The following is a 12,508-nucleotide window of genomic DNA, read 5'->3' as shown; positions in this document are numbered from 1 at the left end:
AACTTTCCAACAAGGTTTCCTTCAGACACTGCCAGGACCTCACAGCTGCTGGCACATCACTGCTGCCCACCACTCCACAAGCAAACAGAGAAGTCTGGGCAACAGACCAGTTATAAGCCCAATAGTGGACAAAAAAAAAACAGTTACAGGAAAATATCCAGTACTTTCATAGCCTACCACATGAAAAAATTGTCTTATTATCCTCAGTAATACATGGAAAAAAAAAAAAGAGAAAAAAATCACTCTCTGCCTATATCTGCCACTGGGCTTCACAGTGGACAGGAAAGATTCCCATGTTTTCATTTGCCATTTAAAAGACACTGAAAGCTTGTCCCATACCCTTACCTCTTTCTGTAAAAAGGCCTCTAGACACCATGCTCCCAACCTCTGCAAATATCCTGCTTCAAACACAATTAGAGATGTCCCTTCCAACCAATATTTGTCTGGTGTGTTCAAACTTTTCCAGGTGAACTTAAAATTTAAGATGAGTCCTTCCTCACATCACATAATAAAGACGAGTATTCAGAGACAGCAGCAGTCAGTCTATTCAACCCAAGTCAAGAAAATGTATTTCAATTTACTACAACTCTGCAGTGCTTGAGGTGCTCCACTTTCCTACTCATTTTGAAGAGTATTACAAAGGCAGACAATAAGCAGGTCTAGGGATTTCCACCTCAGCACCACAACCCTCAGCTTAATGCAACAAGACAATTCTAAACTGAATTCCACACAATATGAACATCTACTCATGATGGTATCCTTTTCTTTTCCTAAACAATTTAAATAAGCTTATTTCCATACTTTGTACTATCATGTTTTCATTTTAAATGTTCATCCTGACACAGGTGGTAAGTTCAACTTCATCCTGCAAAGGATGATGGAAAAGAAGATCAAAAGGAAAAAGGAGGAGAGTTTTCATCCTTTAAATTTATTCTGTCTGTGCCAGAGGAACCTAAAGCCTCACCTTGGTATATTCTCTACTTAATCTGAGCCACTTCAGAAAAACATCAGCTATATTGATCTCCTTCTATAAAGGATCACAATAGAAAGACACACAGCTAGACTAAAAAGATCTTTCCATGTACATTATTTGCAGCACACACACCTCTTCTGCTTCCTTTTATTAAAAAGGAGGGGGAAAAAAACCCCAAACAAACAAAAACCTAGACATTCATATAATCACCTGTATATGAAGCATATAATATGTACATACATACTTTACTGAAATAAAAATGGGTTATAACTTCAAGGGTTTAACTGATCAGCAGGCTATCCCAATTCACACCAGGAAACTTTATGTGGTGATTTTGGCTGGGGCAGAGTTAATTTTACTCACAGTGGCTGGTATGGGGGTGTGTTTTGGATTTATGCTGAACTCAGGGTTGATAATACAGAGATGTTTTTGTTATTGCTGAGCAGAGCTTACACAGAGCCAGGGCCTTTTTTGCTCTCTGTACCAGCCATGCCAGCAAGGCAGCTGAGGTTGCCTGGGAAGGTGGGAAGAGACCCAGCCCAGACAGGTGACCCCAGCTGACCAAAGGGACATTCCAGACCGTGTGACATCATGCTCAGTATATAAAGTGAGGGGAAGAAGAAAAGGGGGCACATTTGGAATTATGGTGTTTGTCTTCACAAGTTAGCCACAACTGGGTCCTGCTCTCCTGGACATGGTTGAACGGCTGCCTGCCCAGGGGAAAGCAGGGAATTCATTCCCTGTTTTGCTTTGCTTGTGTGTGTGGCTTCTGCTTACCCTGTTGAACTGTCTTTATCTCAGCCCACAGGTTTCTGGTTTTTACCCTTCTGGTTCCCTCCCCATTCCTGTGCAGTGCAAGTGAGCAAGTGGCTACATGGGGCTTGGCTGTTGGCTGAGGATAAACCCTGACACTGTCCAAGTAATTAAAAAAAAAAAAATCCTGCTACTTATACAGCACATCCAGTTTTGTCTGTACAAAAACATCACCAGTCAAATTAAAAGGGCTTTCAACAGACAACAGGGAAGCCATGGTCTCCCCTATCCTGATCCAACACTGCTGGGAACATGGCTATGTTGCTGGAAAGAAATGAAAGCAAAATATTTCTGTCTCCAGAAATTGCTACTGTCAAAGTAAGACATGTTGCTACGGTGCCTTTACAAACTCTAATAATGAAAAGCTTGAAAAGATACTCCCTGGTTACTTCATGACCCACTCAAAACCTAAATTAAGTATTCGTCACTAGCTTAGGCTCACTGCTCAGAACTGTTAAAAAGAAACTTTTGCAAACCTAATTAACAAGCAAATTAGCATTCTCTTAGACCATATCCATAGAGACTTTGTTTTTACATTTGTACTGTGGCTCAGTGCTCAGCTGCTGACTCAAGTATTAGTATTTAACTTGTGATGCAATACCAAAACAGTCTCTATGCCTATTCCACATGACTGCTTATAAAATTATAACGAATGTTTACTTCTGCCTGTTCAGAGAGGCATCCTTTCTTCTGCAAGTGTAAATAAACTCCCCAAATAAAATAAATTTCACTCCTCCTCAGTCAATTTATCAGACAGGAAACCAGTGATGACAAGAACGTTACCGGTTCTGATCACAATCTTCTCAATCTCATTATACCTGTGGCACACCAGCCCAGAACATTTTGCCATGTGAAGATTCCTAAGATGATGTAACCCTCATAGTTGCGGGAAAAAAATGACAACTGCATGCTTAAGGCTCAAAATCAAAAAAAGTTTGTGCTTTCAATGCTTTAAAGGCCCTAACTTGAGCCAATCTCACTCCTGAAGGCCTACACCATGACATTTCAACTCTGAGAACATCAAAAGGTACAATTTTTACATTAAGAAATGCACTCTTTACCTGTTTTATCTGTCATTCTGCCACGTGATACATTCTGCACTCTATGCACTCATGCAAATACAAACCAAGGCCTCATCCTGTCTCTGGCTCTCACTTGAAGACCCAAGGACCTCCTTAAAATCCCATTAGAAGTAAACAAGCCTTGGCAGGCATACAAATGCAGAACCAAATCCTAAGATCATCAATGGCACTCTGAACGCTATCAAGGTGGTGAATTCCTGACTCTTGGTTCCCATCACTGCTTTAGTTGTCTTCAGGCAACTGCTCAGTTCCATTTTTTGGTTTTTAGGGTTTTTTCTTGGGGCTTTTGGGGAATGCTTTTTTGTTTGTTTTTTGGGGGTTTTTCCCTGAAACTTAAGTACCACTTCTGAGTTTGTTTCTATGCATCACTCACTCTCTGCTCTGCACACTTTGGCTGCAGGAATCACGTGAACTGGTACTGATGCCTCCATATCATAAAAACAAGCTTCCCCTAGAACAGCTCTCCTACTGCAGGCCAATACTCCCCACTGGTCTAATAAACCTCAGACAAAAGCTCAGGCTCATTATGCCAAGTGCACTTAGATCTGATTAACCTTCTCAGGGATCTTTACCTAAGGCACTCTGAACACTCAGTCTCCCTTTCGGGATTTCCCATCATCCAAGCACTTGAAAAGTCTATAGAAAAGTTTTATTACCAAGCCAAGTTGATATTTTGGCATATTTTATCCCTCTGTGTCCTTTAAACAACATACCTTCTGGATACCCTAAGCATTTGCCTAGCCCTGCAATTTCTCCTTCTATTTCCCTTATCTCAAACTAAAAAAAAAAAAAGGATATGCTTACAGTGCAAAATAACCAAACACAAACTTTAGGAAGTTCCTGCTGTACAAACCCTCTCTTCCTGTTACAGCTCAGATTTTGGTTCTCAGCAAGAATCAGGGATAAGAAGCAACACTATTTATCACCATGGCATTCAAACACACTCCACTTTCTGAAGCAACATCCCATCACCTATTACTCCACACAAATCAAACCATCCTGCTTTGGACAACACTGAGATTTTTTTATCACGTCTTCATATGAAAATAATAAATCATCTGGTAATATAAGAACATAAAATGTGGTTCACTTGCACCCACATTCCACCTGGCAGAATGATACTGAGAAAAGCAGCACTAGGTAGAGCTACTCTCTCATACCCATGGTGATAACTCTGACAAAAGCTGCAGTGAAATAGAAAGCCAGATGTACATTTTTCTCAAGAGCTACTGATCCACACTCTCACTGAAGTCATCACGTTCCAAAATTGAAAGACCCCAAAAAAACCCAAAACACCTAAGAACGTGTAGGAGTATCTTCTCCTTCTAGCCATGTGTCTATCTTAGCACTACCAAATTGTCAGCTCTGAAGGTTCGGGGTTTTTTCTCATTTGCTTATTTGATATAGCTGGTTTAAGATAAGGAACAATTTCCCCCTTAACTCTGAAATCCTTCACTACAAATCCTCAAATACACATTCAAAATCAAAACTGTCACAGCCATTAGTAAGAAAATGGATGATTCAATAGAGGGACCAGCTTTATAGCTAAAAGGATCTGACTTCCCTAAGGCAGATGTCTTAGAATTGGAAAATGAAGCTTAAGTTACCCACGTAACTGATAAATACCCACCCAGTTTGAAAAAGCAGGAATTTATCTCTTGCATGCTTCCAGTGCAACAAAAAAATTCTGTAGAGCAAGAGAGAAAGGGATAAAATAAGCCACATGGAAAACCCACTTCTTCCATGTGTTTTCAAATTCATTATTTTCTGTACATTAGGTTAGCCAACCTGATCAAAGTTTTTCCATGCCATACTGTAATAAAAACACATGGAAATAACAATATTTGTGAAGAAATAAGAACTAAATATTGTATTAATGCATATCTGATTGTTACAACCCAGATGCATTCATCTCATCTTCCACTGATATTTCTTAAAATTTGCCCAGAAATGAGAAGCCACCTGCCTTCCTACCATTCAATATCCCTTATTGTTTATGGCTCCCACACAATTCCCTCTTTCCTAGCACAACACTGCTCTACTGCATTTGAAATTTCAGAAGGCATTTTTTTACATGAGCAAGTTCTGCAGATCTGCTCCTATTTGGCGATATGTGAGAAGCATTACAAGTCACATACTTAAGACAGGCAGAAATCCATCACAGGGTAGTGATGAAACACCAGAACCAGCAAAACAGGCAAGCCCCTCTTTCCTCAAATGAGAAAGATCCCAAAAGATGGCATGTAGTTCTCACTGGAATAAAGTCATTCCAAAGAAACATCAAACTTTATTTTTTCCCCTGCAAATCTCAACACAGCTTTACATCCACCATCACAGCTTTGCTCAACAGGTAGGGAGAGAATAAAAAGAAAAAATACACCATAAAAAAGTCCAAAATATTCTCCGCTCTCATTCAAAATTTCAAAAACATCTGCACAATTGTCAAAAATCATGTCAATTGCACATTTCCCCACAGAACAAAAATCAGAAAATTTTGCCCCAGAGCTGTTCATGGGAAAAAACAAAAGATGTAGGTCATCTTCACTCACAAAAGGCTTAAAGGAAAGGGGAAAAAAAAAACCCAACCGAAACAAAACCAAACCTCCTGCATTCTTAGAGCAAAGCAAACAGAAAAGGAACAAGACCTATTCTTCCTTATTTGGACTGACAAAGCAGCTCTTCACACTTGTTTTGGAAGCCTCAATACCAGCCAAGAGCTCCGTGCAGGTGTAAGGAAGTTCCCCCAACAGTGACACCAGCACCTGAGACCATGCCAAGGCCTCCTGAGCAAGATGTTGCCATCCAGTCCTCAGAGCAGTCACCAAGTCCCTGTTTGTACCAGGGAGGTGCTGCACACACTCACCTGTAATATCTGGAAGAACAGGAGATGTGGCCAAAAAGCCAAAGCCTGCACTACTGCCTCATCAAACATGGGGTGCTTGCCAAACAGATGCTCTCAAGGCTGGATCACCACTAACACATACTCAGTCCTGCAAAGATTGCAGTGCTCTCACCTGAGCCAAGAAGCTGCTCTCACCTCCTCACCAATGACTTCAGTTAAAATGTTACATCCTGCCAGCAGGATTTTGTACCCAAAGAAAGGATATGGCAACACTTTCTGTACTGTCTGTGGGACAGCAGCTTAAAACAAATGTGCACAGGGGCCTTATAATTATGTCCTGTTTTCTCCTCCCCAGCTTGGACAAGATATGAAGAGTCCAGCAGCAGAATGCAAAGTCTCCAACAGAAGATAAACAGTTTCACTCTTGTGTAGCTCCTGTTATTATGAAACTGTAAACAAAATAACAAAGTTAAAAAGAGCTGTTCTAGGAGATATGGCAATCTTGCATCAATGCACCTCAGTCCTTCAACACACAAAGGTTTAAAGACTCAAGCTGTTGGTCACTTGTACATTTTGAATAGCGCACTATTGCAATCAGCAACACCACCAGCATGAAAAAAAGAATCAAAAAGGAAACCAGTGAAGTAAGAAGCTTCTGTATTAAAAGCTGTATTTCCACGAGGAAATAATTTGTTATCCACCTACACACATATCCAGAAATTGTACTGCGGACCAACAGAAAATTCTATTTCCCATTACAAAATGCAACTTACATTCCAGGAACATATCATAAGAATAGCCTTCCATGATACTAATTATCAGAAAAGCAAGCAATAGGGGGTAAATTCTGACTTGGATGCATGGTTTCTCACAGCACACTTTATCTGCACTCTTCAAAATCTGTTTATTTTGGACAAATGACACAAGACTTCCTCATGGCAGGAAGTCCTGCAAGTCAAAGGCCACTGCTGAAACAGTATTTCCACTATTTTGCAATAGGGACTTAAAAATCACTTACAAACATGGACAAAACTGCCAATTAACAAGAACAGATATCTCCTTTGGCAATTTAACCAACCGAGGGGAAATCACTATTTTCTCTTTACGTTTTTCAGGTTAGGGCATCTTCAGAAACCCAAGTGAATGCCCAGAACTCAGCCATGGAAGAGTTAATATCAACATTTGGGAAGTGAAACACCACGTTCCAACACCAAAATTTCCAAACAATCTCATGACAGTCCTGAGCATTTCAAAGGGCAAGCAGAACATCTGCCCACACTCACCCCCATCCCTGCACATAAAGCACCACTGAAGTTTCCCGAACACTAAAAACCCTACAGAACACTTAGGGAAAACTATGAATTAGTTAATGCAAGGTTGGTGGATGTGAAACACACTGTTGAATTCCTCCAACAGCAGCACACATCAATACATCCTGAAGACCTGCTCATCCTGCACACTTGTGGCAGTTTAGCTCCACTAAACCAGAGCTAACTACCTGTAGTAATTATGTCACGATGGACTGGACTGACACCATCATCAGTTCTTTATTAAAAACTTCTCCTGCCTTCTCTCAATGGACTTGTCTCAGGCAACTCCACACAGCACTGATTCCTTTCCTCACAGGCAGCTTCACACACCACCACCACCTTCTCTCCTTTCTGCATGACTGGCTAACCCCAAGTTGTCCCTTACCCAGCCACCTAACCCTGTCTGTCCCTCACACATCTTCTCACCTTCTCTGTCCCTTGCACGACCACATGTCCCTTCCTCCTCACAGCACTGCCAGCAGACTCCATCCCAAACTGCAGCACACTCTGAGTCTCAAGCTCCAACTCCATCTGCAACCACAACTTGTTCTTGACCAGCTGACCCACTCTCTTATAACCTCCATCCTCACTGGGCAGGCAAGACTGTCTCCACTTCTCTGCAATCAGTACAGCTTTAATTCACTGAGGAAAATTGCCTCCTGCACTATCCTTACAAACCATCTTCCCACAAGTACCAAGGTTTGCACAGCCACACAGATGGCTGGGCTTCTCAGACCACTCCTGAGCCAAGATGCAACAAGGTAATGTTGCCTTGTTATGTCAAGGTTGAAGTTACCAAGAAATATCTTTTTTTTTACTTAGTATCTTTCTGTTACCATTTTGAATAAAAAGATAAATGTTCTTTTCCCACAGTACTGTGAGGTAGCAGTGCTACCAAGTAGCTGATCTTGATGGACTGAACTGGAAATAAACAATTGACTGGACACACTAAGTCTTACTTAAACCTTGATATAGAAATGTTGTAATACATTTTCAAGTGGGTGCTGAAGATATTAAGTCACAGCAGCACTGTGCTTAACTTGCTTTAACTAGATAATCAGCTGGCTGACAGATGCAATATGACCACAAAATCTAAAACATACTACATTCTTATTCCAAATCCAGCAGCCTAAAATTGCCCAACAAACCAAAAAAAGCAAATGTGTCCAGTTCCTAGCAAACTCATGCAAACTGAAGAATACCATTCACTATCCTCCAATCTGATACTTGTAGATTCTTCTACCCAAAACACCTTGTTACCAACAGAGTTGAGTATTGCAGAGCTGGCTCCAATTGAGCTCAACAGACCCACACCACATAGTGAGGAAACTCCCACTCACAGTCCAAACGTGCCAACACTTCTTGACCACGGCCATGGAGCAAAGCCACAACACCATGTTAACATGGATACACTTCAGGACACAATCCCTGCCTGCCTCCAAACAAAGAAAGGGACTTGGCTGGCTCACTGCCACTGACCAGTTCCTACAGCAGGTAAGTTCATATCTTCAGCTGCTGTATGTCTACCAAGACTGCACAGGATGACTGAGATATTGCAGAAATGTCAGTTCATGCAGCCTGCACAGTTTGTTCACATAGCCTACTTCAAGATACTGCTAGCTTGTCATCAAAATGTGCCAAGGATGAAATCAAGCTGGCTCTCTGCAGAGTCTGACTGGATCCATAGGAGTCTGTGAGCTCAGGAACATCCCATAGCTGTACAGCCATAACTGGACACAGAGGCATGCACAGGCAACAGGGAGCAACCCAGCTTTGGTGGAGAAAAATAACTTCTGTTAGGTACAACATGCAAAATTTACTTTTCTTAACAGGAAATCCACCACTTGTTTTTCACAGTAGAATTTCACAGTCCAATATGTAGACATGCATGGACCTCATCATAAACCTACGTTACCAAGAAACCAAAATTCAGTCATTAAAAGAAGGCTAGGATTCACACGTCTACACTGAAATTTGCAAGCTACTCTAGTTAGCCAAAAAATTTCAGTAAAATCATTTATGAAACTATAGGTCAAAATAAATACCTCTAGTCCTCTGCACTTCTTCCAGAAGTGTTTTGCTATGCAGACACAGCTAGAAATTATAGTGCTAATCTTTCAAGGTGAACATCACACAGGGTTTCAGCACCCAGCACTACTGACTGCTCTCTATGCAAACCTCTCCATTTGCGTGGACCACCTCCCAGAACTGCAGGGTGAAAACCACGCTCAAGACAAGGAGCAGGTACTTCAGCAACCCCGCAAATCCCCCCAATACCGTGTTCAGAACCCTCCAGGAGCCACGACCCCCCCTGTCCCCGGGGACAAACCTGTCGGGCTCTGTAACTTCAATATCCCTGCCGCACCGCGGGGTCGGCAGCTCGAGGCTGCCGCCAAAATCAGCACCCGCATGAAAAAACCAAAATAAAACGCGGGGCGGAAAAGCCGACCCGACCCACCGCATCTGAGCCGCCCGGTGCCCGCGGCGGCCCGGGGGACCCCCAGGCTCCCTGCAGGCCTCCCAGGGCCGGGGCTGCCGGGCCCCTCCCGCACCCCGCCGGGGCTCCCGCGGGAAAACCTCCCGCCCCAGCCACAACAAAGGCGGCCGGAGCGGCCCAGCGCCCACGGGGCTCCACCGCGACCCCCGGGCTTCCCCCGGGCCCCCTCGCCGCACAGCCCCTGCCCTGGAGCCGGAGGGGGTGCCCGCGCAGTGACAATGATCGGCCGCCCCCGGCACCTGCGCCGCCGCCCCCTCCTCCGGCCCGGCCCGGCCGCTCGGCATCCCCGGGGAGCGGGGCCTGCGGCCGGGCCGAGGGGGCGCCGGGTCTCCCCGGGCCCGCCGGCGGCGCAACAAAGCGGCGGGGCCGGGGGGGCGGCGGGCACTCACCGGGGGGCGGCGGGGTCCCGGCGGTGCCGCTGTGCCGGCCCGGGGAGGGGGCGGCAGGCGGTCCGTCGCTCCTGGCTCTCCTCTCTCCGCGGCGCTGTCTCCGCGAGCAGGGCTCGGCTCGGGGGGTTACGCGGCGCGGCGGCCGCGGCCGGGCGGTGCGGGCCGGGCCGGGAGGGCGGCTCCCCCCGGGCGGGCTCCGGCGGGACGCGCCGCCGCCGCCGCTGCTGCACCGTCCGGGCGCCGGGGTCGTCCCGGCCCCATCAAGGCCGGGCCGCGCCGAGGGGGCCGCGGAGGGAGCGGGGCCGCTCCCCGCGGCGGCTGGTGGCCATCTTAGTCCTCCTCCTCCTCCTCGGCGCCGAGTGCCCCCTCCCCGCCCGGCTGCCAGCGCTGCCTCCTCCCTCCGCTCCTCCTCCTCCTCCTCCCACTACTCCCGGCTGGCTGCGGTCGCTCCCGCGGCCCGGCGAGGCCGCCCGAGGAGAGCCGCTTGGTCCTGGCAGGCCGCGGGCCCGCTTCTTCCTTCTGGGGCTTTTTACGATTACCTTACTTTTTGGAGGGGTGGGTTTGGCTTCTCCCCGTTCTCTGACACAATTCCCGCTCCTCTGGCGCTGACCGCCCGTGTCCTCTCCCCTGTGCCCCGCCGCCGCAGGCCCGAGCAGCTGTCCCGGGCAGGAACCTGGATGTGGGATGAGGAAGGGAATGCAGGTGAATGCCGGAGCAAGTAACCTTGAGCAGGGCTTGAGGTCCTTTCCCTTTCGCTCTTTGTCAAGTGTACATTTAGGTAAAGTCCACTGGATATCTCTAGTGCCGACCATAAAGAGGATTGTATCCCTGTGCTGCCGCCCAGTCTCATCCGTATGATCCAGATGTTTAAACAGAAATAGTTACCCTTCTCCAACTCAATCCAGAAGTTGTGCTAAATTCCCAACAGCTGAAGGGAAGCAGCCTTTTTGTCTGCAGGACATCAGCCACGTGCTGGGCACACAGTGCAGGGGGTCACTGCATCTGCGGGCAAGCTTCATGCCCTTGGACCCTCCAGAGGAGCGGGGCAAAGGTGTGTCTGCACATGTGTGACCATATACCCTTCTGTCTTCTTCCAGTCACTTATAAACTTACCTCCTCTAAGAAATCAGCTGCTAGCAGCCATTCACTCTATAGCAGTTTTGTTGGGGGCATTTTTTTTTTTTTAGTTTACAAAATCCCTCAGAAGCCTTCATTGAAAAAATAAAATAGCAGTTTGGAGAATCTGGCTGCAGGGGTAAAAGCTGCAATAAGCAATGCACAAACAATCCAAGACCTCTATGTTTTATTGGCAAATTATCACAAGCACCAGGAACCAGGACTATTGCCTCTTGCCTATGCTATAGGGGTTTATTAAAGGAAGCTGTGTACTCTGTTGTGCTTGAGGACAAATGGAGTAAACACCATTTATCCATTCTTCCTTCTCTGGCCTTTAGCATCAAACATGTAAATGCACTTAATGTTTTTTCTGGCTGATGTTCTGCTGTTCAGATGGCAGTGGAAATTATCTGGTCCCATTCAGGTGGGAAAAACTCCACTTAAAACTTATGGATGTCTTGAATGAGGCTCGCTCTACTTCAGCTCCTAAGAAGCACTCACTGAAGGCAAAGGTATAACTCCAAATACAGAAAGCCTTCTTCTTCCTACTAAAAACAAAATAAACAAGGACAAGTGTGTAACATCCTTGCCTACACAATACAGTGCCACCTTTACTTGTTAAAGAGTCTTCCTTCATGCATTCAAAATTTGCAGTGTGGGCAGCAGCAACATCTAGTCAAGCTCAGGAGAACAGTCCAGGCTATAGTTTGGGTTGGAATGGGGCCAACTGTCCCTTTGCAATACCTTTATTTTTTTCTGGGCAGGACAATCAGTGAAGAACAAGCTCCTAGAGAGAAATCAGGCACAGGATATCAGCCATAGTCCTGTCACAGCAACTGTATCAGTGGCAGAAGCTCTTAAGACAGTTGGAATTCTTGTGTCTCTGGATAAAAATTTTACTCTATGTGTATCTTGTTTTGCCCCTCCTAATCAAATTCTTATTTTTGCTTACTTTTTAGGCATAGTGAATTGTAACAACTTCTTTCCAACTACTCTTTGCAGCCTCCTATTCCCACGTCACATGCTAAGACTTGTAATTTTCACTGTCTGCTACCGAAAAAAAATTACATATGTCTATGGCTAAGGCCATATAAGCCATGTTACAAGGATATGAAGGGAAAATGAGGATGGTCAAAACATCTAACTACAGATTTTCTTTTGGGGGATGCCTTTCTGAGGGCACTCACCATGTCTTGTATGCATCATGTAACAGTGTATACACAGAAGGAAATGTGTTGAGTTACATGCTAACACATACCAGACTGACACAATTTACTCCTGGACCAAAGGCTAAGCTCAGGAGTCAGTGGAAAATATGTTTCTGCTACCAAACCTCCAAGGTTTCTATCTCAGTCCATTCAAAGCTAACGTGCACTGAATTTTTACAGGTGCATCCTCCAGCCATGCCAGCGTAGAAGCAAAAGCACAATGAACTCTGCTAGGCAGTGTTTGGCCCCGTTTGGTGTTTTTATTCTGCAAAGGGAAG

At 45.2% G+C, this 12,508-nt stretch overlaps 1 protein-coding gene across 1 annotated transcript in view; it reads right to left on the bottom strand.

Moving 5' to 3' along the window:
* WDFY3 (WD repeat and FYVE domain containing 3) overlaps positions 1 to 9,990 on the bottom strand; it is a 150,979-nt gene extending 140,989 nt beyond the window's left edge. The window contains exon 1 of the mRNA XM_033059623.2: positions 9,907 to 9,990. The gene's annotated coding sequence lies outside the window, so the exon portion shown is untranslated. The remainder of the gene's footprint in view (positions 1 to 9,906) is intronic.
* Between the last annotated feature and the right edge of the window lie 2,518 nt (positions 9,991 to 12,508).

This window comes from Catharus ustulatus, chromosome 5, assembly GCF_009819885.2.
Source record: "Catharus ustulatus isolate bCatUst1 chromosome 5, bCatUst1.pri.v2, whole genome shotgun sequence".
NCBI classification, from domain to species: Eukaryota; Metazoa; Chordata; class Aves; order Passeriformes; family Turdidae; genus Catharus; species Catharus ustulatus.
The sequence above is the reverse complement of the archived record's forward strand: the minus strand, read 5'-3'. Positions and strand labels throughout refer to the sequence as shown.